This window comes from Herpailurus yagouaroundi, unplaced genomic scaffold (assembly GCF_014898765.1).
Source record: "Herpailurus yagouaroundi ecotype Mexico unplaced genomic scaffold, PumYag 100, whole genome shotgun sequence".
Lineage (NCBI taxonomy): Eukaryota > Metazoa > Chordata > Mammalia > Carnivora > Felidae > Herpailurus > Herpailurus yagouaroundi.
In genome coordinates this window covers 4,529,634-4,552,474 of record NW_024412391.1, presented here as the reverse complement: position 1 = coordinate 4,552,474, position 22,841 = coordinate 4,529,634, and the positions used below count along the sequence as shown (strand labels likewise).

The following is a 22,841-nucleotide window of genomic DNA, read 5'->3' as shown; positions in this document are numbered from 1 at the left end:
ACTAGTTATCATACCTCAAACAAAACAGTTGTTCATCTACCTTTATGGTTTAAGGTTCTAGGTAAAATCTTGGTCAAGCAAAGGGCTTTTGCAATTTAAAGGAAATGTGTAAAAATCCCTGTGTTAACATACTTTACCCTTATTTTGTAGATTTAAAACATATTGTTAGAAATAATCACAGGCAATGGACTTGTCTTCTCTGAGGCCTCTCTGATTTGTATTAATTTGATGGATGCCTACCATATACATATATATACATATATATATATACACACCCCCATATATATATATACACCCATATATATACCCATATACATACATATACATATATATACCCATATATATATATACGTATATATATATACCCCTATATATACATACCCACATATATATATATACACACATACACACACACACACACATATATATATACACCCATATATATATGGGTGTATATATATATATATATACATACACCCATATATATATATATATGGGTATAGCTGTGTGGTCAAGCTTTTGGCTTTCAGTTGTGTACAAGGCAAGTTAGCTCGGTGCTGTGCCCAGCTGCCGACAGTGGTGCTGATGTAGAGGAGGCTGTTCCTGGCCACAGACTTCCACTGAGAACGCCAAGAGGGTTGACCAGCACAGGCTGAAAATGGCCCTGCATCTTCAGAAGCTTCAGAAGTTTGTAATACTCAGGAGAAAAAGTCTGATATCCAGTTCTGGTGGGAATATCCGATTTCAGCTGTCCATCATGATCTCAGTGAAGACAGAAGTATAATTTATTATTGTTATTACACTGGCTGGTGATTGGAAACACATTACCAATGTACAAATTAGAACCTCTAATTCTAAGGTAATTATCAGCCAATTTTAGAGCTGTTAACACGATTAAAATTATGAATATGTTAGCTGATTCACCCTCACAAATCAGATTTTGATTAGATAATACTACATGCAAATAGGTACACTATTCAAATTTCTTAAAGGTTTTTTTTTAGTAGAAAACCTTTGACGAAATTGTTCAATAATGTACGCAGAGCTAGGAGAGGGAATGAATGATTGATGGCTTTCCCCCCATAAACCTTACTAAAGGTCCTGATTTGGTTGGTCTCCAACTGTTTTGGCTCAGAATTAGGAATTCTAGTTTTGATGACAGCTCATGTGCACTGATTAGAAAAACATCTCTCAAAGCTATTAGAAAGGCAAGTTAATCACCAGAAAAATAATGGTGATAGAACAGTATTTCATACCAAAAGTTCTTAACATGTCTGCTTTTAATTTATTATATGGCATATGCTCTTAATGAAGCATCAATGAACAGTTAGTACCTACAGAAGCATGGCTCTGCAGGTAATATCTGAAATCCACCTACAAGTATAATCTTTCTATAAATAGCAGCAGGCAGTGCAAAGTGCAGTATAGTGCGTGTGTGGTTGTATGTATGGAACTGTGTCAATTTCCTATTATCTACAGAACTTCATTTACAGTACAACTGGTTGTCTAAATTGCATCAAATTGTTTTAAAAAAGGTGGTAGGTCATCTGGTTGGGAGAGAGCAATGGGACAGAATAAATGACACAGAGATTTGTCACATTTCACAAGGATAACAGACACTTCCAGTCTTTTTTGTTGGCAAGAACCAAGTCATTCCACAAATTATAGGCCTGAAGAAGAGAATACCCTTTCACAAGCAGACATGGAAGTTGAATTTGGAAATTCAATGGTTAACGGTACATAATGAAAAAAAAATATATCTAATGTAGCCATCATTTCTTTAAAATGTCACTCAATAGATCTTACCCCTTTGGAATAAGTGAGAAATGCTTCTTTAAGTGCTTATGCAGATAAATGACATAAGGTTCTAGTTTCGTATTTGGGCTGATTTTTAAAAAGAAAAACAAACACTTACTGTATCTTTGTCTAATCCGATTCCTACAGTGATTCCGGAGTCATCTTCATTAAACACAAAAGTGATCACCTCCCTCCTCCGTTTAAAATCTCTCCCCACTGCCTACAGAGAAATCTGACCTTCCTCTCACAGTCTGTGAGCCCCATTGGGATGTGACCCCACCGACACTTCTAACAGCATCTCTCACCTCCACCACCTCTACTGTGTACCTGAACTACATCGGTACCTTCTGATCTATCATCGCACACTCTTGTGGAGGCTACACCATCTTCCTCGAATGTGCTGTTTCATTTTATAGTTGCTACAAAAGATTTCTCTTCAAAGATTATTTGTAATTGTGACATATCATAGCTTACCAAGAGAACAAATTAGCATATAAATGACGAGCCTCTGGCATCAAAGGAAATATTCAACAATAGGGATGTGTACGTACACACACACACACACACACAACTTACAAATTATTTAAAAGTAAGTGTGTGGAAAAGTAAGTGTTTTTCCCAACTTACAAAAAAAATAAACTACAACAAAAACTTGATCTGACTTGATCCTATTCATAGCCCTATGGCAACATATAAATTACTGTAATACAGAAACTCACAATAATATATGGACATCATAACAGACTTAGAATAGATTTAATATTTCTCCATGTTGGGAAAATCACGTTGAAGTATTTCATATCCCTATTCTCCTGGTTTTATGGTTCTTGGCAATTCTTTTCATTATTTTTGTTCTTCAGGCAAGGCTGCCAAATCCTTTCCTAGGCTTCATCCACCCCATCGCTCAGGGGTCCCGGGCTCCAGCCCCCACTTTGCTGCCAAGCTCCCTTTCACTGCCTTGGCATCAAAAATGAAGCCCTGCCCTAATAACCAGTGTGTGCAGGGCAAACAGTAATTTCCTTAAAGCCCCCTCCTTTCACAAATCAGAACATGACCTAGAATATTACAGTCATTTAGCTGATCATTTGCTTCTGCTTTTGATGTCTCTGCCCCCTCTTCCTCGCACCTCTCCTTTACATGAAGGACCAGGATTTTTGTGTCTGTGGTTCCCATAATGAAAATGAAAGGATCTGACAAGTGCTGGAAATAACGGAGTGATAATTCTGATCAATATTCTAAATATACACTACGGTCTACAATGGCATATGCGGATTCTTGGGACCCAGACTGCTGTGCCACACAGTATCAGAGAGGCTGATTAAATGCTGGCACATATCTCAGGAGAAAGGTTGAAAAGTTTGAAACTTCTCAAAGTTTCTGCAAAATTATGTCAGCCTCCCCAAAGCTCTTTTCTAACGTTTTAATCCGAATCCCTTTCCATTCCCTCAGGGATCCATCTATGCCTTGATCAACCTGCTGTCCACTTCTCCAAATCAATGAGACCAATCTGTACTTTGACTGCAATTTCCGGTTGTATCATCTAAATTGCTTTAAAAACAATTTAAAAAGGCAAAAGAGTCTAACCAAAGGTTCGAGGCACCAAGTGCAAGGCATTATTAATCCTTCAGAACACACACAACAAAGGAAATCATTCAGCACCATTTCAGCATATTCCACCACTCAGGAGATTCATGCATATTTAAATGAATTAATTTATTTTCCGCAACTTGCTCTTTAAGGGCTTAAGTGGCCATTTGCTGTTGCTTATTTCAGGATTCTGTGCCCTTGTTCTCTGAGTCACCAACTTAGAGCTTGAGTGCTCCAGGTGTATTTATGCTCCCAAAGTATTTTAAATTACCCATTAGGAAATCCAATTTCCTATTTATAAGACTCAGAAGTGATTTTCCACTGTTCACTTTTTTCTTAATTAAGGATACAGGCCTGTATTCACAGCTGAATTTTTGGTATTCTATATTATTGGCTCTGTAACAGTCAATATTTTAGAATGTCATTGATATCAGAATCACAGAATCAGTTACGACTGGCCACTCGTGGGTTCTCTTAATATTGATATTTTGGGTCCCCATAAAAATCATCACCATGATAGTATCCATTACTCATTATACTCTGTGCCAAGCACTCGATGTACACTATCTCATTTAATCCTTTCGACAGTTCTAGGACATTGTTATTTTCTCTATCACTATTACAGTTTGATGAGAAAATGGAGGCTTAGAGAAGTGAACCACAGGGTCATATACCTAGCAAGTGGCAGAACTGATTACTCAAACCCATCACTTCTTCCTTCCAAGCTTTACACTGATTAATGTCCAAGGAATGTAGACTGTGTACTAGAGGGTACCAGAATGATAGGACCCGGTTTCTGCCTTTAAGGAATTTATGATCTAGTGAGGGAAAGGGGCGAAGGAGATTACACCGACACTGCAATCCCAGGCTATGAGTGCCTTAAAGAGACTTGCAAAGTGCTTTGAAGATTCTGGGAAACGAAAGATCACATCTAGGTGGGGGTATAAATCTTCAAAAGGCAATTGCTGCTCTGTAGAAGCCCAGAAAATAAGGTGGGATTCAGAAAATGGAAGTGTGTAGTTCAGGGCATCTATAACTGGCCCATTCTAGGCCGCTGGCCTTGAACCATGGGTGATTCACAACAAGGAACCAAAAACGATTTGGTTTTCGCTGTGGACTGAAAGCCTGTCATCTAGCGGTGGAAGCCACAGACATGGCAAACTCCCGGATTTTGGACACGGCAGAACTGGATCACAGTGATGGACAGGGTTCCTTAAATTTTTGTTTTGAGGGAGCTCTCAAGGCATATCTTATTTAATAGGACAGAAAGGAGAGCTTCCTTAGCACAAAGTGTCTTTTTATTTCTTTTTTACTTTTTATTTTATTTATTTATTTATTTTTTAAATTTTTTTTAACGTTTTATTTATTTTTGAGACAGGGAGAGACAGAGCATGAACAGGGGAGGGTCAGAGAGAGGGACACACAGAATCTGAAACAGGCTCCAGGCTCTGAGCTGTTAGCACAGAGCCTGATGTGGGGCTCGAACTCACGGAGTGCGAGATCATGACCTGAGCCGAAGTCGGACGCCTAACTGACTGAGCCACCCAGGCGCCCCTTTTTTAAATTTTTAAAAAATGTTTGTTTATTTCTGAGAGAGGGAGACAGAGCACGAGTGGGGAGGGGCAGAGAGGGAGGGAGACACAGAATCCAAGGCAGGCTCCAGGCTCTGAGCTGTCAGCACAGAGCCCGACGCGGGGCTCGAACCCACGAACCGCGAGATCATGACCTGAGCCAAAGTCGGATGCTCAACCGACTGAACCACCCAGGCGCCCCAAAAAGTGTCATTTTAGAATCACCTCAGGTATAATCTTTGAATCCCTCCTCAAAATGGCCTTTACTTCATCCTCTATGTGGTTAAAAAAAAAACAAATTCAACTGTGGACGTTTAAGGATCTAATTGACTTTATTCAAGGATTCAGGAATCCAGCAGCATCCCACTCAGCAAGTAGAAAGGAGCTGGAGGAGCTGAGCCAATGAAGGCTTTTAGAGGCAGAAGGGGGCGGAAAAGGAAGTTTCTAACAAAGAGTGGATTGTTTCAGGCAAGGTTCCCTCCCTTTGGGGGAAGGGTGGGGGTCTATCTTGCGGATTACCTCACTAGAGCTGATCCGGAAATTCCAGATTGACTGGTTAAAGGTCATTCCTGGGAGAGGCTGAAAGTGGGGTAAAGTCTGGGTGTGCAGTTGTAGGGGCTCTAATTCCATGCTGGCCTTGTTGTTCCTGACTTCCTTCCTTCCTGTCTTTCTCTAAACAATGTCTTCGGTCTGACACAGTCCTCTGGCCACACCACTGCGGCCAGCTCCATGCCGACCTCCTGCTCGGCCGCTGTGTCCACTGTTCCTAACTCCTCCTGGGAGAAGTCACCCCAGCTGAACCTCCAGATAATGATGCAGTTGGAACAGGAGGCCAAGCCTTGGGCTAATCCTTCTTTTTTGATTTCATGTTAGCACTTGCCATCTGACCCAACCCCACAGCATCTTTATATTCTGCACGTATCTGCTCAGGGCTTCCTCTGCGCAGGGACCACGCTCAGTGTTCAAGGTATAGTAGAGAGCTAGACAGGCGATAGCCCCTGCTCTCGTGAAGGTCAACCTTTGAGGAGAAGACAGACAGCAATAATTTAATGAGAGGATATCAAACAGGATGGCTGCACTGAAGACAAGAAAACAGGGTGAGTGCTGGTGTGCTTTGTCAGGGCGGGCAGGGATGCACATCCTTTCGACCTGCTCATTAGAGAACACTCTCCATGAAGGAGTAACGCCCAGGCAGACACCTGAATTCTGCAATGTGGGAGGTCCACTGAAAGGTACGGGGAACAGTATTCCAGGAAGAGGAAAAGCAAGTACGAAGAACCTAAGACAAGAACCACAAGGGCAGGAACCAGGCCAGCTCTCAGAGCAGGACTTGCAGCCAGGACAAGAGCGAGGCGTTTATTCTAAACGCAAGGGCAAGTCATTAAAGGTCGGGGTGGAGATACACATTGGAGAAGCAAGGGCATTTGGACGTATTTAAAGCTCTAGGTGGCGATCAGATCAGTTAGGGACAGCTGATAGACAGAAGGGGACTGTGAAAGAGACCGAATGGAGAGCGGCATTTTCTTAATGTGAAATGGAGTTGGTACAATATATCAGTTGACCTCTAGGTAACAAACTTGTCTTCAGTTTGTTTGGCTCTATTGACGGGCATGACAGCATTGACCCCACCCATCCACACAGTCTTCAGGTTGTTTAGGTCAAGTACAATAAAGTCACTGAGACACTGGTAGCATCTTCTTCTTCTTTTTTTAAAGGTTTATTTTTTTTTATTTTGAGCGAGAGAAAGAGTGTGCACACGTGAGTGGAGGAGGGGCAGAAAGAGAGGAGAGAGCCAGAACCCCAAGAGGGGTCTGTGCTGTCAGTGCTGAGTCTGACATAGGGCTCGAGCCCACAAACCGTGAGATCACGACCTGAGCTGAAATCAAGAGTCAGACGCTTAATCAACTGAGCCGCCCCGTCCCCCTGCATTTTCTTCTTCTATTCCTACCTTCTTCGTTAAAAAATATATTCATGGGTAATGCTAAACAGGAAACATAGCGAACTGTAAAATTCCACCTACGCCACTGCAACTAACGTAGGAGTTCCTATGAGTGCCATAGGAATTCATGGTAAACCAGTAAGAGCCCTGCACACAGCACGAGGCAGCACGAGGTGACGGTGTGAGTATGCACAGGCCCCATAACCCTGGACCTCATCCACAGCTACCCTGTCAACCCAAGGAAACACACTGAATCACCAGTAAGGGACAATATTTTAAGAGTGACCTTGAACCTGCTTCAATGAATTCTTAAAACTCAATCAAAATCACTAGTACTTACATTCAGTTACAGATTACTTGTGGTCCAAGTTACAACCAATGGTGACTTCGGAGCTGCTGCCCTAGGCCACCAGTGCCATGGTCACTGGCCCCAATGTGCCCTGTCCACTGTTCCCCTGGGGGATTCCAGAGAGGAAATCGGACCTGAGGAACCCTCGACAATCAGTCCTTGCCATGGTCTGATTATTTACTCAGAAGTTACTCTTACTGGTATAGATTCATGCCACTTGCGATGAGTGCCTTCCTCCGTAAGTGTCTCACCCTAACACCTAACTCCACACCTCGCATTGTGATCTTTGTTTCTGTTTTGGAAAGTAGGGCTAAACATTCTCCTCTGAGAAACCTCCCCCCTCTACTCTGGATTCTACCCTCCAGCTTCCTCAGGGGTGTCCCCTGCCACCTGCACACCGTCCCTACCCCCCCTCGATTTCTCCCACCTCTCCCTGGATCTCTGCACTTTCTCGGCTCCCTCTTATTTTCAACATAGGCTGCTTGTGCCTTGGACATAAAGGCCTCTTCGATAACACAACTCCATGCCTATGGTTGTTCTTGAACCGTTGACAAACTTCTTTAAAAAGCTTAACGTATCTGCTCCCATTGTGCTTTCCACATGCACCCCTTTGCAATTACCTCAAGAAGCAGAAATCTGGCTTCTGTCCCTACTGTCTCCTACTATTCTGCATTCTCAAGAGTGACCAAATTATTCCTTCAGTGAAGTCCAACAATTTCATTCTTTTGGAAATGATCCCATTCACTATCCCCTCTTTAAATGGCAGCTTCTTTCTCAGATAACTTATACAATCCTTTCTTTTTCCTGCCTTGCTCACTACTCCTTCGTTGCCTTTTTTCCCCCCAGAGTCTAGTATTTCGTACCAACCCGTAAATAAGCTCGTTTAGAAGGCTAGGTAACCACTTTATTAGTTACTTCTGGTTGGCAATGCTAGAGAAATGCGTACGGTCTGAATATGAAAAAGAGCGACTCTGATGAGTCTTATCTATTAAGTCACTTAAACACCTAGAGTTAAGGTTAAATACAATGGGAACAAACCTAAAGAGGTATACAATCTAGTTACGTGGATAAAATAAAGATACAAAATAACGGGAACAAACATGAATGCACTTGTTACAGTTACAGAATATCGTAGGGCCGTGCCCTGTAGGACACAGTAGAGTAACACTGAGTTCTCTGATTTTCTTCTTTTTGCAAAGCAAACCTTGTAAGTTTCATGAGTGGCCACACAATGAGAGAACCAATTTCAGTTGCCTTTGTTTTTATGATACTTGTCCTCAAATTACAGTTTTATATGATTTTCAACATCTGTAAGAAGGGAACGAAGAAAATGAAATGTTTTAGACCTTGCCTCATGCTCAGAGTGGTAAAGAAAGGGGCAAGAGAAATCACCTAGGGGAACAGGGAGATCCTTTAAAACTCCAAATTCCCCATAAGGTGAGATTTCTAGATTCAGGCCTCTGTGGACCATTCCTAGGTAGGCCCCTCTTCCAACATACACTCACTTACGCTCAAAAAGGGTCTGTGGTGGGGCGCCTGGGTGGCTCAGTCAGTTGAGTGACAGACTCGTGATTTTGGCTCAGGTCATTATCTCATTCATGAAATCGAGCCCCACATCACTTTAAACCTTACCAAGTTCTGGCAGAGTTTACAGTTATTTTCACCATTAAAATTCAACTTATCCTTTATTATCCTAATTGTTTTAAAGGTTTGTGTTAAAGGTCTCTTGCTTCAACATCTTTCACTGTAGTGCAATTGACTCTTAGAGAATTCATACGGAGAAAAATGCTCGTGCTAATTTAAACAAGGTTGCTAATGCATAAAACAAGCAAGACACTATTCTAGCCTACCAGGAGGCTGTGCCAGTAACAGGCACCAAATGTGAGGCGAATGCATTCTAGTAAAGGGACTAAGAAATCTGCACAAAGAGTGATGCTATCAGGTAAATACATCGTAGGGGTATGCAGTGCACTTGAAGAATTTGGAGGAAAGAGAAAACAGATTTTGTTAGGAAATCTTCATCAAGGATATGATTTGAAGTGGCCCTTGAAGATGAGTAAGATTAGTGGGAGGGAGGGGAAGATGTCAAAAGGAGAACACACTCTGGGAATACTGTGGGGTGGGGTCATGTCTTGTGGGAGAAAAGGCATGTGCTTTGGACCTCCAATGCTTTTTGCAGGCATTCAGGAGGAAAGAACAAAATGAATAAAGAGGGACAACGCTGGAGACTGAAAGAGACTGAGACGGTTTTGTTCAAAGTCATTCATTTTAAAGGAAACAGAACCCGATCGAGAGGTAGGTGGGAGCGGTGCTCATATTTGTATCAGAATGACAGCTGAACCAGGAAGAGAACGAAGCCAGCATCACCCCCCCTCATTCACTCTGTCCTACATGCACAAACCAGATTTCCTTGTGTTAGTAACATAAAATTTCTTTTCCTTATCTATACAATATCAGCCTCTGGCGGGATACAGGTCAACGGAAAACACCACAAGGGTCAGTTTGTATTTTTCTTAATTGCAGGTCGCATTTAAACTGCCACTGAGAGCTTGCAAATAAATACTTTTTAAATGGGTAAAAACAAAAGTTGGTTACCAGTTGTAGCTGGCAAAAAAAAAAAAAAAAGAAAAAAGAAGAAAAAAAAAATAAAAATCAGAAAGCCTTCTTGCTGGGATAATTTTGCCGTAAGCACATTCTTTAGCACACACCCATGCATACACACACACACACACACACAGAAGGAAAACCGGATTTAGGGAAGGGTAGTTGAGGGAGACACGTTGTTAATTTGCAATTAAATGGGTCCAGCAAACAGATGAGTGAAGAAGGCCTAGGAGATGTGCCCAAAGGAAAACCGTGCAACTGAACTGAGGAGGCTGCCAAACTGTGACGTTGGCACAGGGCTGCCGGGAGACAGCATCGCTACTAATGAATCAGTATCAAAGAGCGTTTCATTGGCTGCAGCCAGACCTTCAGCCCCGTCTCAGTGTAAATGAGGGGCAGTAATTATTTCCCATTCCTGGCTTCACCCTGAACTTCTGAGGGGTGAGAACCTTCAGCTGGAGATTATGAACCGCAGTGATGCCTCAGGACATCTTCCTCCTTGACGTTCAAAGCACTTCCAAGTAGTGAACCACATCACAGGAAACCTCTGAGACGGGTCTGCACGTGCAACATCAGCTCCCGACCCGGACACACACCCTTCGATTCTGGTCCTGTTACCGCTTCCTTTAACTGCCGGCCCATAGGGAACGGAGGAGAAGGAGGTCTCCTTGAAAAACTAAGCCGTTGGCATTTATAACCTGGACTCTCCCAATTCTCTGTGGCTTCAGCAGCCGGTGCTCAAACTGAAGAAAGCCTTGAAATCACCTACCCATCCTCATCGTACAGATGAAGAATCCACCTGGAGTCCCAGTTCAGGATCTGAACCCTACTGTCCTGTCCTCTTTCCTCTGCATTGTTAACCCAGGTAAACAAAGCAGACATTTTTCTGCTGCATTTCAAGGGAAACTCAAGGTACAAGCTGTACAGACAGAAGGTAACTTATGTTATATAATAACCTCCAGGGACTTATTTTGTCAAGGGCTTTTGTCAAGCATTGATGTATCCCTTTTTGGTTGTTTTTAATCTCAAAGCCAGAGGACTGCTACCCTCTCTTGCTAGTTCAGTTCTATTCCCTTCTGTGGGAGAGGAAAGAAAACTACAGGGTAGTTTCCTGATGCATAATTAAGCTTGAGAACTTGCCTCCTCTCTTTGTAAATTGCATCTCGAGTTTCCCTTGAACTACAGCCTCCCCCGCAAAAAAGCCCAAATATTTCTTCACTACAAACTTTACTTGGGGTACACAGTTTTACAGAAAAGCTCTTTCAAGTGGGATGCTTCTATTTTAGCCTGCATACTGGACATTTCCCCAGTTTGATCTCCCCTTCTTTTAATTTAAGCCCAGAATTCTCCAAATATTTTCTGCTTTTTCACAGTTTGGCCTCCAAGCAATCTGGAGGACAAAGTGGCAGCTCGCCGCTGAGAAACCTGCAGGCTGTCTAAACCTCCTGCGACCAAGCCATCCTGCCCTTTTTATCACTGTTCTTTCTTTTTCATCCTTGAATCTTCAGACACTCAAAAATTCTGTTTTAACCATTTGTCCTCTTTGTGAATGCTAAATACATTTTTTTTCCCACTTGAATCTTTATTACAAGTATCTTGAGAACCATGGTGACTGACATTTGGCTTATAATCACCCCAGAAATCAGAAATCGCAGTGAGCAAAATTACACCTGAATTAACCCACCTCTCCAAAGCTGCGTGGCTTATGATCTGTCTTACAGAGTGGAAAGGAGTTGTCTTTGGGGGGGAGGGGCTTGCAACATGATTTGAATTGCCAAGGTGTTAATTTCTATCTCCGATGTCTTTGATGCTGCCCAAACTCAAGGAAAATTTCTTTCATTTAGAGAAAGGATTTTGAGATAGGTTATTTCACAATGTCCAATGCTTTTAAAAACAGATACATAATTCACCCGTGATGGATCCATCCTATGTGCACAGAGGACTAAATTAGGCAATATGAACTTGGGACAATTCATTTAACATCCTATGACTCAGTTTCCTCATTCATCAAATGGAGATAATATTCTGCATTGACAAGAGGGGTGAGGTGGAGTGTGGAGAAAAGATAGGTGTGAGATGTGAATGTACTATTCACAATGCAAAGTTTGATCATTTGGACACAGTAGAAAATTATACCCAGCGGGCTATTCCCATAGTAGAAGTTTATTCACCCACACCCCTTGATTCTTTCTCTACAACTCATGTAATGACCAAAAGTTATCGCTTTCTTGTCTCCGTATATTAGCTGGATGGTTGAATGCACAGAGCGCTCTCTGAATCAGCACAAAAGTGCAACCTGGAGGAGGGGACATAGAAGGGGACTCCCTAGTTTACACTAAAGTCATTCTCATCCATCAACCTGCCCACATAAATACTGGGAAATCAACTCATTTAAAAACTTGGGAGGCAAACCTGAGTTATAATAGTGTTCTTGAATGCAGGTCAGTGAAAAATTGGTCTGCTCACAAATTCCCATTTGTCATATTGCCTACGAATGCACGTTAATTGTTTTCATATTTAAATGCCTAGAATCAACCATAATAAATGTGTGTTGTCAGGTTGTAGGGAGTTTTCTAAAAACAAAACAGGATGATTATGGCATATAGTAAATTATTGTTGGTTCCTTGTGCTCTCAGCAGAATCCCAAAAGGGCAAGGCCTTACGAGAAGAAAAATCGTTCATGTCTGGTTCAAATCCTACAACACAGAAAACAGAATTGGAGCTGGGCTAATGAAGGAGGTATCTAATACAAGTTTGTATAGGCCATATGTTATTGGTCTTAAGCATCTGAAAATGTAATATTTGCTTATAAGTAGAATACTTGAAAATCCTTCTCAGTGACACAGTCTAAATGCTAATTCTGCTCCTCTCTTTGTCCTATTCTCTCCAGAGAAGTAATATCTACTGCTCATCAGCAACACCCCTAACGTTGCCTTCTTCATGAAAGCTGGGTACCAGAGCTGCCCACAACTGTCACTTTGCGCAGTGTTTCCTCAGGGCTAATATTTAGAACATATCAAAAGTTGCAGTTGTGTGGTCTATAAGCCCAGACTGACAAAATCTAGGTACATACTAAGAAAACTCAAACTTGTAATATCTCACAGTACAAGTATGTGCACAGGGCCCAGGTGTGTGTGTGGGGGGGGGGGGGGGGGGGGAGGGAGAAGGGTAGGGATAACGGTAATAGTGGCATAAATAAACCAGTAATGTGATGGAATATGGGTGCTCAGTTAATTAATTAATAAACACCTGCTTGATCTTTAGTGACCTTGAGAGCCCGGAGACTAGTAATATGTGGCTATGTAAGCAACATAAGGAAAAGTCAAGCTTTCTGCCTTTTGCTTTTTTACCATCTTAATCACACATCAGATTGCTGCCTGTTTTTGATGGAACTATCAGTTTCTTATGTAAATACAGCTTCAAAGGCTAAGAAAAGGTAAGAAAAGTAAAAAAGGATAAAAAAATAAACAGGAATATGTCTAATAAGAGACTGCCTACAACCCCACAGCTGGACGGAGCTTTGGCTCTGGTCTATGCAAACCTGACTCATTTCTCGGTTCTCAGGGATCAGAATATATTCTTGGCGAAACCTGACTTCAGCCCTTGGAGAACAAAAACCAGACGGATGGAAAGTGTTACTCTCGTTATCTTTGTGGGCACCAAATAAATCGTGCTCACACAGTCTGCTTTGTTTTTATGTTGTCTTGAGTCCTTATCACAAGTCATCTGAGGCCAGATGAAAGACAGCACTGAAATTCAGCTTCTCAACGGCAATATAAACAGTTCTCATACATTAATTTTCAGAGTAACTGTAAAGATTCAATGATCTAAAAACTGCACTTAGTAAGTATTATTTCAGAAAATTATTTAAATCACTGATTACAGACCTGATATGGGGGGCTGAATAATATCTCCACTACCTCCCCAAACGTCTACACTGCAATCCCTGGAAGCTGTGAATAAATTAATTATATGGCAAGAGGAGTTTTGCAAGATGAGACTAAATCAAAATTTTGAGATGGATTGTCCTAGATCATCCAGGTGGTCTCAGCGTAATCACAAATTCCTTAAAAGCAGGAAGTTACAGAGTCAGAGTCGGAGGAAGAGATGTAACAATGGAAGCAGAGGACAGAGAAAGGGATGGGGTGATGCTATTCGGCTAGCCCTGAAGACCATGGAAGGAATCACGGGCCAAGGGATACAGCCAGCCTCCAGGAGCTGGAAATGGGAGGAAAAGGATTCTCCAGTCAAGCCTCCAGGAGGAAGGCAGCTCTGTCAACACCCTGATTTTCGTTTCTGAAGACCATGTAGGATCCCAGTCTCCACGACCAGAAGATAAAGGACGCGCTACTTTGGGCCACTGGTCAGTGGCAATCATTTGTTACAGTACCAATCTGAATCTGATATACCTGGAAACTTACATCATGAAAACTTTAACAAATATGGTTATTCTTAATCTATCAAACATCACACATTTTAGATTTATCTATCTTTCTATGTATTTAGTTCCCGTGATCAAGCATCAAAATTTCCTGCAGTGAGAGTAGTGAAGGAGATCAGGAGGAGAAAGCTCTGTGCCCGGAGTCGAGACACCTGGGTTTTAGGTCAGCTCTAGTTCCAGGAAGCTGTGTGGTTTGTGCAAGTCATTTTGACACCTTAGTTATTTCACAAAATCACAGGTCTCAACAACCAATGACATTATTGGGATACTTTCATCTTGGCATTATGGTATAATAATTATTCCAGAATCTAAATAAAAGAGACAGAATTCATACAGTTTGGCTCATACATCATAGAAATTGCCATTTGCTGGTACTTACTATAAAGAATGCATTAAAAAAACAAGATGTATCAACAACATTTCTTTTTTTTTTAAATGCATTCTATTAGTAAAGAAAGTAATATTCTGCTATTTCCATAATGTAGTCCCAAAGCATAAGAAATTGCTCACCAAGGCCTAGAGTAATGAAACTGGTAAGTGCTGTTATATTAAAGTTTTACCAAATACTTGGAAATATTCAGTACACTATAAATAGAAATGTAAGGCCTCCTTGAAAAACGTCTGTGAAAATATTTATTTGCAGTTATTATCCTAAATTATATAAATAATATAAATGTAATATTGTAGGTATGGCCATTATAAGAAATAAATCTTTCATCCCTGTATCACACGTGTACATTTACATAAATTTGTTAAAGAACTTTTTTATTTCTGAGTTTTGAAAAGATTCTTAGTGGAAAATTATTAATGAAGAAAAATCAATACTGGAATTTATAGCTAGCACATTCCATTTATAAATAAAAATGGGCTATGAAAACATTAATGACTTTTCTAAATTAATCATTAAAGGCACAGAGATTGAACGTCATTGATGGCTCACTGAACACAGAAGGGGGAAAGATTTCTCCTATCCATGTGTAGAGATGGTGCTTTTTGTTTATTTTTATTTATTTTTATTTTACTATTGTTTTTTCAACATATACTTCATTGTCAAGGTGGCTAACATACAGCGTATACAGTGTGCTCTTGGTTTGATGGTACATTCCCATGATTCATTGCTTATATACAACACCCAGTGCTCATCCCAACAAGTGCCCTCCTCGGTTGCATTTCTACACACCAATAATGAAGCAACAGAAAGAGAAATCAAGAAATCAATCCCATTTACAATTGTACCAAGAACCATAAAATACCTAGGAATAAACCTAACCAAAGATGTATAAGATCTGTAAGCTGAAAATTATAGAAAACTTACGAAGGAAATTGAAGAGGACACAAAGAAATGGAAAAACATTCCATGCTAATGGATTGGAAGAACAAATATTGTTAAAATGTCAGTATCGCCCAAAGCACTCTACACATTCAATGCAATCCCAGTCAAAATTGCACCAGCATTCTTCTTAAAGCTAAAACGATCTTAAAATTTGTATGGAACCACAAAACACCCCGAATAGACAAAGTAATGTCAAAAAAAAACACAAAAAACAAAAGCGGAAGGCATCACAATCCCAGACTTTAGGCTCTACTACAGAGATAAGTGGTTTTTAAAATAACTTTTTTTAATACATAATTTTCATGTAAATGCAACTTCTTCCCCATAAAGTTGTGCTTGCCTCAATGTTCAGTGGTCTATACTCCTTAGAAAGGCCAGCCAGCCACTGCTGTTTATTAATTAGAAACAAGATGGCTCTGTAGGTCTCCTCCTCTCCCCCCTCCCCTCTTTGTGGCAGTGAGCACACAAATAAAAGAAGGCAAAGGATCAGAACACAGGCCAGGTTATCTCCTGCAACCAGAGCCCCCTCTATGCTGTGTCCTCCCCAAATCTGCATCCTGCCTACTAGACCTACTTTCCTTTTGTCTTGCCTTTGTTGCCCTGGTTGACTCCCCTAGTGTTTCCCTCTTGAATGCCTGGATTTTAAGAGTATCTGTCAGTACAGAAGGATGAACCTGGACCACTTTCTTACACCATACCAAAAATAAACTCAAGATGGATGAAAGACCTAAATACAAGACAGGAAGTCATCAAAATCCTAGAGGAGAAAACAGGTAACAACCTCTCTGACCTCAACCTCAGCAACTTCTCACGTGATATGTCTCCAGAGGTAAGGGAAACAAAAGCGAAAAGAAACTATTGGGACCTCAAGATAAAAAGTTCCTGCACGGAGAAGGAAACAGTCAACAAAACTAAAAGTCAACGATGGAATGGGAGAAGATATTTGCAAACGACATATCAGATAAAGACTTAGTATCCAAAATCTATAAAGAATTTACCAAAGTCAACACCCAAAAAACAAATAATCCAGTGAAGAAATGGGCAAAAGACATGAACAGACACTTTTCCAAAGAAGACATCCAGATGGCTAACAGACACATGAAAAAATGCTCAACATCACTCATCATCAGGGAAATACAAATCAAAACCATGATGAGATACCACCTCACACCTGTCAGAATGGCTAACATTAACAACTCAGGCAACAACAGATGTTGGTGAGGATGCAGAGAAAGAGGATCTCTTTTGCATTGCTGGTGGGAAGCAAGCTGGTACAGCCACTCTGGAAAACATATGGAGGTTCCTCAAAAAATTAAAAATGGAACTACCCTATGACCCAGCAATTGCACTAGTAGGTATTTATCCAAAGGATACAGGAGTGCTGTTTTGAAGGGGCACAAGCACCCCAATGTTTATAGCAGCACTATCAACAATAGCCAAAGTATGGAAAGAGCCCAAATGGCCATCAACTAAAGAATGTCTAAAGAAGATGTGGTATATACATACAATGGAATATTAGCGATTAAAAAGAATGAAATCTTGCCATTTGCAACATTGTGGATGGAACCAGAGTGTATTATGCTAAGCAAAATAAGTCAGTCACAGAAAGACAAACACCCTATGATTTCACTAAGATACAAAACAGACGAACATAAGGGAAGGGAAGCAAAAATATGATAAAAACAGGGAGGGGGAACAACATAAGGTACTGTTAAATATAGAGAACAAACAGAGGGTTGCTGGAGGGGTTGTGGGAGGGGGGATGGGCTAAATGGGCAAGGGACAGCAAGAAGGACACTTGTTGGGGCGCCTGGGTGGCTTATTTGGTTGAGCGTCCGACTTCGGCTCAGGTCATGATCTTACGCTTCATGGGTTTGAGCCTCGCGTCAGGCTCTGTGCTGACAGCTCAGAACCTAGAGCCTGCTTTGGATTCTGTCTCCCTCTCTCTGCCCCTCCCCCACTCATGTTCTATGTCTGTCTCTCAAAAATAAATAAACGTTAAAAATTAAAACAAAAAGGACACTTGTTGGGATGAGCACTGCATGTTAAATGTAAGTGACAAATCACTAAATTTAATCCTGAAATTTTTACGCTGTATGTTAACTAACTTGGATTTAAATTTAAAAAAGAAAAAAGAAAACTGTACTTGAATAATGAAAAAGAAAACAAATGGCAAAATGAAAAAAAAAAAAGGGTAGATGTTAGTATTATCCTGATACCAAAACAAGTCAAAGACATCACAAGAAAAAAAAATCCACAAAACAATGTATTTTAGTTTATGGATGCAAAAATCATCAACAAAAAAAGAAAACTGTGAACCAACAGTATATAAAAAGAATTACAAGTCATGACCCAGTGAGATTGATTCCCAAGAATGCAAGTTTGGTTTCATATCCATAATCCAGTTAATGTAATATATCAATAGAATTAAACACAAAAATCACATAATCATCTCAACAGACAAGATTTAAACAAGCACAGCCCACACTATTTCATGATAAAAACACTCAACAAACTACGAACAGAATAAAATTTCCTCAATCTGATACAAGACATCTATCAAAAACCAATGGTTGGTGTCATATGTATGGTGAAAGACTGGATGCTTCCCACCTAAGATCAAGATCAGGACAAGGAGGTCCACTTTGCTGCTATCAGTATTATCTGAATAGTTAATATTGTACCATCGGTTCTAGCTAAAACAACTTGACAAGGACAGGAAATAAAAGAATCCAAATGAGAAAAGAAGTAAAATTACCTCTATTTATAGAGGACATGTTTGGATACATAGAACATCCTAAGAAATCCTCTAAGATACCATGAGTACTCATAAATGAGTTCGGCAAGTTTACACAAGGTCAATTGATACAAAAAATCAACTGTCTTTCTATAACTTGTACCCAACGATCCAAAAATGAAATTAAGAAGAGAATTTCATCCACTATAGGATTAAAACAATACAATGTTTGGTAATAAATTTAATAAGTACAAAACTTGCAGGAAGAAAACAGCAAGACTTTGTTGAAAGAAATTAAAGATCTACATGAAAGTACCCTAGGTTCATGGATTGGAGGACTTAACATTATTATAAAATGGATTTACTTCTCAAACTGATCCGCCGAATCAACACAATCCTAATCAGAATCCTAGCTGACATCTTAGAAGTCAATAAATTAAACAAATTATATAAACAAATTATGTCTATGCATATAATTTGATAATCAAGTTCTATGCTATTTGATCTGCCATATTTTATCAGTTCTAACATGTACATTTCCCCCTCATCTCTGCAGTTATAATTAGTATTTTTTTCCTTAGTGAACAGAAAATAATAATGCATCCCACAATTGATGGCATCTTAAATGTGATGAAATACAGTCATTTCACCTATTTGTACACTTAAGAAAATGGTTTGGGAGTGGAAAACTTTCACTAACAGCTTCCTTGTGGCGGGGTGGGGGGGGGTGGGTGGGAACTGAGGCAAAAAAAAAAGCCATCCTTATTATCATGTTTGCTCTCTAATGCACATGTTTTATGTAAAAATTTTAACAGTATCTTCAATTCAAAGTAGGTCACTGGTTATCAAAGAATTAATAAGATATGAAAGATACTGTCCTTGAATCAGATAGGAAACACTGAAGTCCCAGTTTCAGGGTGCCCTTTTTTAAGCACCAGATTGGAAAAGCAATAGTTAATAACAAAGACACCAAAAAACATAAAACACTTCACATGTTAGTGGCACTGACTCACAGCCGGACCTCTGTGTTAACAACCCCCAAACTTCCCTCTCTAGCACAGACCTCTCTCCTGCATGCCAGACTTGTGATCCTAACTGAGGGGAATCACTCTGAGTCAAAATGGGGTGAGAATTAAGGGTGTTTCTCACTGAAACTCCATCATTACCGCGTGAAAAATCTTTTCAAATGGGGTTCTCTTACTTTTTTTCTTTCAAAAATATTTCACTAGGGTTAGATTCTCATCTCTTTCAGTCAGTGCTATGAAATTATTTCATTCGGCCATTTATTTCCATACTTTGAAAAAACATATACAAGAAGGAACCATGACGGCATAATTTCACAATCTGTGAGTGTTATAAACAAGAGGCCTGGGCGAATGGAGGGCAATTCCATTTGATATTTTCTTGGGCCAAAGTGTAGAGGGGTTAAAAGGTCTGTCCTGGAGAATTAAAATTCTTCTTAATCCTTTCCATTTCTTGCTCCTACCTCCTGCCTTCCCCTGTACATGTGCCTTCCTCTGGTTTTCTTCTCTTTATCCCAAATTCGTTCTAGTGCTTTCTTTTTAACATCGACTTATCTTATATGGAGTCTTACATATACTAACTGGAAGCAAGGAGAAATAGCATACGTGACCGGATTTCAAATTTTTAGTGCATCCATCCCTAATGATGTGAATTTGGGCAAATCGCTGCCTAGAGCTTGGAACTACCATGTCCTTATCTGAAAAATGGGGACATTTGAAAAATTTTCATAGTCCATGAACCAATTATCAGAGCTGGGGAAAATTCACTAGAACCAAAGACAGGTCACACTTACACATGTGGTGGTAAAACTGTAGGACGTCAAAGAAAAACATAAGGTCCAAAGGACAGAGCTAAGAACATTATATACGAATGAGAATCAGTTTGCTTAACTGTGGATTCATCAGTCTCAGTAAGAGAAACCCATAAGAGTATGGCCCAAAGAAAGTGAAAATAAGATTTTATTATATGAATAGCTAAACTGTTCATCAAGATGGCAGACGAAGAGAAGACATTTTTTTTGACAGAAGAGCAGACTCCCACGCATTCTCTCTTCTTCCTCACTGACAGAACCGTGGTTTCACTCGGGATCCCTATGTTTATAGAGGCAAACCTGTACATCCCAGCCTCTTTTGCAGCTAGGGTGGCCGTTTGATATTTCTGGCCATTGAGGCAAAAGATTGGATGCAGGAAGAACTTCTGGAAATGGTGGAATCCCTGAAGCCTTGTTTTCTTGCCATGTGTGCCAGCCCATCCTCCTGTCTTCCCTTCCCTCTCTCCTGAGGCTGACGAGGGACCACAGCGGCTGAAGCTACAACAGACACCTTAGGATCTGGAGGCAAAGGCTGAGGAAACCACAGAAGCCATGCCCTGTAACTGCTTGGCTCTGGACTTTGTTACATGGGGGGAAAGGAATAGGCCTTTTTAAAGCTACTATTTCAGCCAGTCAGAACTGAACACATTCTTATTTCTTACAGAGCAAAGAAGAAAGAAAACTTCATTACCACCCAAAATATGACTGTCCAGGGGAGCCTGGGTGGCTCAGTTGGTTAAGCGTCCCAGCTTTGGCTCAGGTCATGATCTCAAGGTTCATAAGTTCAAGGCCTATGTGCTGACAGCTCAGAGCCTGGAGCCTGCTTTGGATTCTGCGTCTCTGTCTGTCTCTCAGCCCCTCCCCCCGCTCTGTCTATGCCTGTCTCTCAAAAATAATAAACATTAAAAAAATTTTTTAATGACTGTCTATAGAAAACCTTAGTGAATCTATACTCACATTTTTTAAAAACAATAAAAGCATTCAGCAATAAATTGATAACAATATACTAAAAGTCAATTGTATGTCTATGTACTACCAAGGAACTCAGAAATTTAATTTTTTAAAAGGTATAATTTACAATAGCAACACAAAATATGTGGTTCCTAGAAATAAATCTTATAGGAGATGTACAGGATTTTATGGACAAATTTTTAACTTATTGAAAGCAATTCAAAAGTTCTAAAAGAGAGATATGTTTATGGATAGGATGACTCAATTACACATAGGACTTTTCTTCCCCAATTGTTGTTTTCTCGCAATTAATCTACACATGAAAAATGATTCCAATAAAACATACAATGGGATTGTGTGTACGTGACACTGTCAAGCTAATGCTAACATTTATGAAGATGAAAAAGCCAGGAGGAACTACAGAAAGATGCTTTCCCTCAGCGGTAACCAGAGACCGTAATGAAATATCACCGACACGCATCAGACTGGCAAAAATGCTGAAATGTGACAATATCGAGAATCGCGTGAGGATCCAGAGTGTGGGAACCCTTGCGTTCTCCTGATGAGCTCACGGTGGCTTTCCCACTGTCACTGTCAGAGCAGTGTGGAACACTTAGGAAAAGTGAAGGCACTCAGGTCCAGGATGCAGCTGTTTTACTCCTGAGCGTGCACAGCCTAGAGAAAACTCTGGTCCCAGAACCATGTTCCACAATGTTCCCAGCACACTGCGAGGAAATAAAACACTGTCCTACAGACAGGCAACTTCAGAGACAGTTAAGTTTCACTTCTAGGTGACTGGTACAAAGGCATCTTTCACACTTGTTTTAAAGACAGAGTCTGATGAGAGATATGGCAAATCGAAACGGAAATCGGGATGAGTTTCAGAACTTGTGACATCATATTTTAGAGCAGGTAAAGCCTGGGAGAGAGCCAGTCTCCGGACCACATGAGGGAGACATCGATCGCTTTCCTTAGGAGGACTTGCGTCCTCTCCTTGACCTAAGAAGTGATCAGCACCTGACTTGAGTTACTGCACCTCCTTTCTCTTCCCCCGGCCAGGCCACACTGTCACTTCGTGGGTGTGACCGACAAGTTGACACTGACCTCAGGCCTCACCTTTCCCAGTGACACCGAGTTAAGCAGAGGCCCTGTCCTCTCGGTGACAGAAATCTTGACACTGCTCTTCCAGTCAACACTGTGTCATTTCCCAGCTGGTATTACTACTTTTTGATGAAGTAATATTACCTGTCACAAGACCCCATCAGTTAGCATTTTCACCACAGAGAATTGATGAAGCGGTTTTTGTCTCAATTTTCTTGTTTTGCATACTCCATTAGGTTGCTATTTCCATATTCTACATAAAAATTCTAGATGAAAAAATAATTATTTCAAAAGTTAGTGCCATCCGTACACATATAAGTAAGTAATAATACAGGGCATTTGTGCAGGATTGGAACATTATCATGGATAAAAAGAGTAAAAGCCACGTCATGCCCAAGGTCCCCTTCCCAGAGTCAACTTCATTTTACAGAATTAGGGAGTGCTTATTACTGTGGGACAGCCAGGTCACAGGATGTTCTCAGGAGCCCGGAAGAATCGACCGTCACCCTCTGTGTCCGTCAACCAGCCCTGAAAAGGGAGCTCACTGCCAGACCTAGAAGGACCTCACCAGTATCTAGACGCGGTCCTGGGAAAGAA

At 40.7% G+C, this 22,841-nt stretch overlaps 1 protein-coding gene and 1 long non-coding RNA gene across 3 annotated transcripts in view; one reads left to right on the top strand and one right to left on the bottom strand.

The window, feature by feature from the left end:
* Positions 1-22,841, bottom strand: part of TPK1 (thiamin pyrophosphokinase 1) — a 272,025-nt gene that overhangs the window by 68,770 nt on the left and 180,414 nt on the right. The window lies entirely within an intron of this gene.
* On the top strand, positions 5,625-20,979 carry LOC121028164 (uncharacterized). Its single transcript, XR_005789101.1, has 3 exons — positions 5,625-6,052; positions 9,423-9,538; positions 20,857-20,979. It is a non-coding gene; the product is annotated as an uncharacterized LOC121028164 (long non-coding RNA).